Below are 9,071 nucleotides of genomic sequence, written 5' to 3'. Positions count from 1 at the left end.
AAATGAAATTTCATAGGAGAATTTCAGGGGGGTTTCAGAAAATTTTAGGTTTTATTGAAAATTTTAAATCTTAATTACTAATTAAATTACCAACAAACATTAAAAATAAATAAATATTTAATTGTTCATCAATAATTTTATTGGTAAAAAGCCCCCATTAGAAAACCAGAATCCTTAATTTCAAAAGAACAATAGTGTCTTCTTCCTCTCTGTGAATCTCTTCTCTCAAACAATTTCTTCTCTCTATCTTTTGTCTCCTTCTTTTCCTTTTAATTTCTTCATCCTCAACGCCTCCACGCCAAACAAGTGAGAAGTCTCCACGCCAGACAAATCTCCTGCCATTTTGGGTTTTCAAAGCTACTTTTGATCTTTGATTTGGTTGGGTGTGGATTAATTAGTGCCAGCAGTGTTTCGATGTGTGGCGTGGTCTCCAGGCTTTGCTTCGTTCTTGGTTTGCCTTCCTTTTGAATTTTGAGGAATTGAAATGAGATGAGTGCTAGCTATCTTCCATATTACCTTCCTTGACAGCTAATGGAAATTAATGGCATCTCTCTGATTCATTTTCTAAGAATTATATAATTTTTTATCTATACTTTTGTGGGAGCAGTTCTATTGATTATATATAAAAGTTGAATCCATGCATGATTGTCTTCAAGCTTTAACGTCAATGGACTTGTGTATATTTTAACCTAGAAAAGTCTCATAACTTTATGTTTCTTGATATATAATTTACTCTCTAAAGCATGCGAAGATAGAGAACCAGTTCATACATTTTTAAACTCGCAATAAAGGGACTCATAACACACACACACACCTAACAAAGTTCTCCCGCTGAGATTGTGGTTGCGGTTGCTTTTTAAAAAAATGCACTTTTCCGACTTGGAAAAGTATAAAAAGCAATCGCAAACACTATAAATATGCGGAGAACTTTGTAGGTTTTTTAAAAAATATTTTTGACATTCAGCACATCAAAATAAATTGTAAACACCAAAAAAATATTAATTTAAAGAAAAAAAATTTTCAATTTTTTTCAAAAGCGTTTTTGAAACGCAAAAACAAACAATAATTTTTTTTCTTTACTTTAAATTAATATTTTTTATGTTTTCAGATCATTTTAATATGTTGATGTCAAAAATAATTTTACAAAATAAAAAAACATTATATTAATGCATTTCCAAGTTAAAGCACTTTGAAAAACAACTACAAAGGTTTTTAACTATGAAATTTAACATACATAGATTGTTCCTATTTTTGAATTTAAGCTTTTTTATATAATTTCTATTTATTTATTATTTAGCTCATAGTTGACTATGACAAATTATTATTTCTTGAAATTTGTTGTTCTTGTTACTGTTTTGAGGGTTTTCATAACATAAGAAGGGATCTTATCTAAGGTAATAATACCTCTTTACGGTGGTATTTGTTATTTGTCCTGTTATGCAATCCAACTGCTATTTGTTCATAATTGAACTACCAAGAAATTTAATTATTTGTTTATGTTGTGGTGGCATGTGTTAGTTTAAAGTTTATTGGATTCTTAATATCATTCTTTTGTCCTATGATGGATTGTTATAAGAGAAGCATACATGTTACAATAAAATGATTTTAATGACTTCAAAGAAAAGCATAATTATTGAGTTTTTTATGCAATAACTGAAATATGAAAAAAAAAAATTCAAAAACATTTCACTAAAAATGTCCTTTAAGTAGCGAAAATAAGTTAAAAGTTTGAAACCTTACTAAATTATTTGAAGATTAAAGTAAATTCCTTAATAGTGAAATGTAAGTACTTAGAAAAATTGCAAATTGCTAAAAATAAATGATTTAGCTTATAGTAAAAAATGAAGTTGAAACATTATTTTCAAAAGATCAAAGTGAGAATGAAAGAGGACTCAAGTGATAGGCTGCCAACCGAAGTGTCTTTGAAATCCTAGTTTGTGGTGTAACTTAAATAATGTGTAATTGCTTTTATATGTATATGGGTCATTACATAAGCAAATGCACATGTGAATACATCATATATAAACAATTTAAATGTGTAATTGCTAAATAGGGTTACTACATTCAAAGATGTTGAATATATTTTAATGAACAAGACAAGATAACAAGATATCATATAAGTTTGTTTAATTTTAAGGGGCAACGATAAATTATTTTGGAGTAGTAATTATATGGTATGTGTAAACTTTAAAGAAAAAGATAATGTGATAATTTTTGTAAGAGGTTTCTTAGATAAAATTAGGTTTTGGGTAATGAGATGTTGTTCACGTAGATTTCAAAATAAATAAATTAAATAGTAGTCATAAATAAAATCAATTGATTTTTAACTTTATTTATTTGCAGGTGATAAAATTTTAAGTAATCTTGTATATAGAAGAGATACTTCCAATTGTCTTTTAAAAATAGGATATAATGATAATGTTGTTATTTTTTTATACTTAACTTGTTTAGATGGTGAAAAAAAAAAGATCATTAAAGAGTAATACGGACATGAGTGCTATTGGTTTTTCTCGTGGCGTATTTGATGACCATGAGTCACTAAGTGTTGACCATTACTAAACACCTTAGGCACATGCATCCTTTCTTGACGTAGGCCCATCAAGTGCGAGGGCAACTCGTAAAAGAGGTGTCTTATCTGAGTAGGATGTATACATTGGAAAGTATAGTACTCAATAGAAGCCCGACCACAACATGTCAGTTAGTTATCCTTTCTTGCATGATAAAAAAAAAAAAAATCAATGGATAATTATTGAATAATTAATTTTAATAAATGAATGAGATTTCAGGTTTACAAATGTAGAGGTTGTTCACATGATAACTAGGGGTGAGCATTTTCAATTAGATTTGGTTTTTACTTAAAAAACCAACCAAACTAAATTTTTATTTTTTTTAATTTAAAATCAAAATCGATTCAAACTTACCATTTTTGGTTTGGTTCGGTTAATTAAGAAAAAAAATTGAAAAAACTGACAATCCAGTTTTGTTTCATGTGAAGAGCAAGTTGATGCCAACAACAACAAAGTGAAGAAGATGGATGCTAAATTGTTTAGTTTAGCTGCCAAGAATTTCAGCCATCTACAAGTGCAAAATAATGATCCTGGCCAACAAGATTTCCACCAACTCATAAAAAAACCAAAACAACCCAGAAAATCCATGAAACCAAGATAGATAAAAGAAGTGCAAATCCCCTTTATGCAAAAATATATGGAAAAAACAAACATCTTTTTTATGCAAAAGAAAGTTTTTTATCCCTTCATAAAGTGTTCAGTGTTCACATGTCAAGAGTCAAGATAAATATAGTCTAAAAGAGGAAAATATAGAAATTTTAGGGTGATGCTGGTGTTGAAAGTTGTGGTGATAATTGTTTGAACTTTGAAGGCTTAAGTTTTGATATAAAGAATTAAAGAACAATGAGAATTAAAGAAGGAAAGTGGTGAGAAAGAGAAGGGCAACTTGAAAGGCATTTGGGAGAGAGGAGGCGGCTAAGACATTAGGGTGAGGAATTGTGAAGTTTAGGTCTGGGGTTTCCTTTTATAGTGGGTTTAGATGTTGGTTGAACCGGTTTGGTTTGGTTTGGTTCAATCGATTAAGATTTCAGAAACCAAAATCTAACCGAACTGGTTTTTTTCTTAGGCTTTTTCAACGATTTATTCAGTTTTTTTTTAATTAAGTTAATTTTTTTTTGGTTTAATTGATTTTTCAGTTTTTTTACTCACCCCTAATAATAACATTGGTCATGGAATTGTCAATGGAAGTGCTTTTGTTTCAGTAGAGTCAGGTTTCAAAAAATTCTGAATAGAAGGCTATGATTGATGGTTAGTTTGGAAAGTTAAAGGTTAGTATATGCATTAACAGTTTTTTTTTTAATTATTTAATTTGGTCAATTTTTTAATTTTAATAAATCAATTATTTTATGAAATTGATATGCAAGGAAAAATTTTACTAGAAGGAGGCTACCAACGTTGATACTAAGAGAATGTGGGAGAATCAAAACGTCATTAGGTAAAATTGAATTCAAAATGTGATATTTAAAAAAATGTTTAAATTTTATTTTTCATAATCTTAATCGGTAATTTTTTCCATGAACTAGGTTGCATGATTTTAGGCACAAGCATAGAAAGAATAAAAGAAATATGCAATAAAAAAAAGGCCTTCCAAATTAGGAAGATATGGTCGTGTGGAGGAATTTCAAACCCCGCACATCTCAAAGGCTATCTGGAATGCTTATATCTAGTACATGACATCTAAACATTTTATGCAGCAGTCATGGTCTAGTATGTACAACTAGAATAAGAAGATTCATGATTCCATTATAAAACATATCGGTGTATCCATTCTATTTGTTTTGCATGCAAAACAGATGGTAAGATTTTATTTTCTAAAATAATTTTTTTAATTATTGTGTTTTATGAAAATGTTTAACTAACAATAGCTTTCTTTTACAAGTTATGGTGCTTGGAAGTAATTCAAGATTGATAGAGCTTTTTGTTGAAACTCACATGCAAAATAAGGACCGTTGAAAAGGAGTGCAACAGCTCGTGGACAACCGACTCAGAAGTTCATGATAAGTTCGATTTCAATAATATTTTTCAAAAGTTATTATTTTTTAATTCATTTTTTTTTTCAGAAAATATATAACACTATTATAGGACAAATACAAGGACAATCCTTTAACCCATTTGAAACTCGATTGAGATTTATGATTAAAGACTAGATCGTTTGGTGGATGATTAGTACTTAACAGTGCATTGTTATTAAGGCTTTATATCATCATATTGTACTTTTAGTATCATTAAATTCCCTTACTTAAGCATGTTTTATAATAGCAAATCTGATAGTATAAGATAACTTTCATTTATGGTAAATGCTTATTTTAAATGCAGGCAAATCTCACAATTCAAAGGATTGATTGATGTGATTAACTATTGAAAATAAAGGGACAAATGAAAGGCTAGGCTTAGAAAAGAGATGTTGGATCAATTCAAATTGGAACACCATTCAATCATTAGGTCATATCTGGAGCTGTAGATCTTTGCTTTCAGTTTGGTTTATATGAATAAAAAGCTAAGACATAGGCCTAAAATATTCATAAAAACCACTTTGCCAAATTCTGATTGTAGAAATGTCATTTCATCTAGAAAACAAATCTACACCTAAACCACCAAGTTCACTAAGTCATTAGTTGGCCACTAATTCAATAGTTAATTACCAAATGAATAGTTTTTTTTTTTTTTTTTTGCCTATAAAAGGAGGCATTTTCCATTCATTTAGGCATCTTGATTTTCAGATCAAGATCATTTTCTTGTTTTCTCTCTTTGTAATATTCAAGTTTAATTTCATGTTTTATTTTTATTAATCTCTTGTTTATGATTTTCATTTTCTTTACTACTTTTAGTTAACTTATAACATAATTATGTTCTTATTTTGTTTATTTATATTCTTCTTCCTTATTATGTCTAACTAAGCTAATTATGTCAAGGTGAAAAGGTTTCACTAACGGTGTTAGAATATGTATAATATAACGCAACATGGACTTCAATGTTTATATCCAAGAAAGTTTGTTATTAATATGTCATATCATTTTATCTTACTAATTTTTAATATCTTGCTTGTTAAATAATTAATCTAGACTTGTATTGTATGACACTTGGTACAATAAATGCTTGATCTTTTATAATCTTTAATCGACATCGTTGTTATGAGAGAAACTTGATTTGTTGTTAACATAAGTTAGCATCATGATATTTTATTGTTAATATTTAAAAGATAATTAATATGATAATGTTAAAAATTTATAATGAACTATTAAGGATAAATCATCCGATTGGAACCTTTTTTATGTGTGGTTTCCAGTTGAGTAATAAAAAGAGTTTATACTATACTTATTTCTAATACCATTAGTGGATCCTCTAACCTTGACAATTGTTTTTATCATTGTTTAATCCTCACATTAATTTCTCGCATCTCAAAGATCTCTTTAACTCTTTGTTAAATTATATATATATATATATATATAGTTAACCTCCCTGTGGATCGATCCCGGTCTTGCCTGGGTTATTTATTATTTTGACACGCCTACACTTAGGATAAGACATCAACTCTTTGATTGTGTCAATGGATCTGATAAAAATTAGGCTGATATATCCAACACTACAAAAAAGGATATATGAATGGACCATAGTGTATCAACTATTGGATCCTTGCAATTAGGATTGAGCCAAAAATCTTCAATCGTCAAGGCGATTGTATAAGAATAGATTTAAGCTTAGATGACCTGACTTACTGCTGAGACAACTCAACTTAGGTATAAGATGACCGACCTTAAGGATAAAGTGAATTTCCTTGAGAAGTTGTTGGCAACCCTCATCGATACATATGGTCAACCTCATCATCGTCTTGGTTTCAATGAAGATTTGTTTGTGCCTTCTCCTCTACCTTTGTCCACTAGATAAATTATATTTGACAATTTTTTTTAAATTAATAATAAAATTTTGGTTTTTTTATTTTAATTGTTTTTTAAATTTTTTGTATTGTTTATTCTAATTTGTTTTTTAAGAAATATTAAATACAATACTAACATACTTAACGACAAAATTTGAATCATAGATGGAATGACTAACGAACTAAGTCCCTCAGAAAGTTTTAGAGAGTTGGAAAGAAGTTACAAAACTTTGTCACTAACAATTACAAACGGAATTACTGACGGACTAATTCCATCAAAAAGTTTCAAAGAGTTGGAAAAAAATTACAGGACTTGCCACTATTAGATGTAATTCTTCGATAGTTTAATTCTATTAGTAATATGTATATGATCATTAATGGAATTACCAGTGATTTATTTTGTTAATAAATTGCCAAAATGGCCAATAGATTTTGTTTCTTTTGAGTATATGACCAAATGCATGGAATCTTATTGGTTGAAGAATTTATGAGAGGTTATTAACAACGAGCGAGTCCGTGAGTGATTTATCTTCCTATGTTGGATTTTAAAAAAATTAGCATGGTAAATTAAAAGTTTTTGTTGCAAAAAAAAACCATTCAGCGAAATAGCACACTTTCACCTTGTTGCATTTCTAAAATGCTACATTTACTAAATGTAGTTATTTATAAGCACGACAAAATAGTTGTTGTGCTTTAGAATAACGACATTTAAATACGTTGTGTTTTTTAAGCGTGACAACTATCAATCAGTCGACTGGTTGGATACAGTTGTATAACTAGTCGACTATTTTACATGAAAACCGTAGTTTTATGAATTTTTTTTCTTTTGAGTATATGACCAAATACATGGAATCTTATTGGTTCAAGAATTTATGAGAGGTTATTAACAACGAGCGAGTCCATGAGTGATTTATCTTCTTCTGGTGGATTTTTTTAAAAAATTAGCATAGTAAATTTAAAGTTTTTTTTTTTTTTTGCAAAAAAAAAAAAACCATTCAGCGAAATTGCACACTTTCACCTTGTTGCGTTTCTGAAATGCGACATTTACTAAATGTCGTTATTTCTAAGCATGACAAGATAGTTGTTATGCTTCATAATAATGACATTTAAATATGTTTTATGAGTAAAAATATACTTCATTTTCCAACTTGTAAACTCAAAATCATATACCAATTAAAATCTTAAAAATACATTGTTTACATAGTAGTTTTCATAGGCGATGTTAAGTAGTCAGGTATAAATCTGTCATAACTAGATGAGGATCTGCTCTAGATAAATCATTAGGATGTTCTAGCATATGCATTTACGGAACAATAAGATAAGTCTAGGTCCAATAGAAGATGTAATCACATTAGACTAGAATGATGGCTAAAAAAATAATAAATTTTGATTCAATTGTTGAATTACACTTAAATTTTTATAGAATTTTTTAGAGGCTGATTTCTTTGTAGCAACCATGAAATCACTATTCTAACTATTAAATTCTTAAATTTCAAAAATCTCGCTCATGAGCCTTGGTTTTAGCAGTTTTATGATTTTTTGTTTTGAATAGGTGGAGTACTTATTCTGAATTTAAATAAATATTATAATTGTAAAATATAATATTAATTAAAATTTTATCATGATTTCCAATCGGAACATTTAATCGTGCTTGTCAGCCAAGAAGTTAATGGCTTGAAAAAAACGTTATGGGTTATTTAATTATTGGATCAACTTTTGAGTCACTGAGTCAGTACTCTTATATTTTAATATATTCTAGTGTTAGCTGTACTGTTTTTTTTAAGATTACAATATTTACTTTTTATTACAAAAATAAATATACTAAAATAAAGTCGGTTTAATGATCATGGAATCACTAAGACCACTGTTATTTCGGCACTTTGGTGTGAAAATGATACTAAGAACACTGTCATTTGGCACTTGTTGTCTGTCCAAATCATTGTTAAAATTGACAACTCATGATTTTGTTAGATGGTATATCACATCTCTGAATATTTTTTTTTTTAAAGGTTTAGACCCAAAATTAAATTAATCCATATAATGATATATTCAAGTAAGATATTTTATATTATTCATTAAAATATTAGTTCTAATCATAGTTTTAAAACCCGGCCCAACCCAGCGAGTCAATCCGGGAACCCAACCGACCCGGAGCTGGATGACCGGGTCGAGTTGAAAAAAAAACAAGGGAAGGAAAAAACCGATGTGACCCGACTGACCTGGCGGGTTGACCCAGCAAGACTCGGTTAAAAAACCCGGTTGCAACCTGTTGACTTTTGTTTTATTTTTTTTTTTTTAAAACAACGTTGTTTTGATTTTTTTTAAAAAAATGACCCAAGCGACCCGGTGACCCGGTCAAAACCCAGAACTCGAGTCTTGGACCGGGCCGGGTCTAAATATTATGGTTCTAATAAATTCAAAGACATCAAAATTGTATGTACATAATAATAATTATTTCAAATCTAGTTACTAATTATAAAAAAATTATTTGAGTTAAAAATGTAAGGGAACCATTTATAGAATGATTTTAATTTAGGACATATTACTAGTTCATATATTTAAATAAAAGATAAAGGGATTAATTATTTTTTTTCTCTCATATAAATGATTTCAAAATATATTAAATAAAA

The sequence above is a fragment of the Populus alba genome, chromosome 3 (assembly GCF_005239225.2).
Source record: "Populus alba chromosome 3, ASM523922v2, whole genome shotgun sequence".
NCBI classification, from domain to species: Eukaryota; Viridiplantae; Streptophyta; class Magnoliopsida; order Malpighiales; family Salicaceae; genus Populus; species Populus alba.
The sequence above is the reverse complement of the archived record's forward strand: the minus strand, read 5'-3'. Positions refer to the sequence as shown.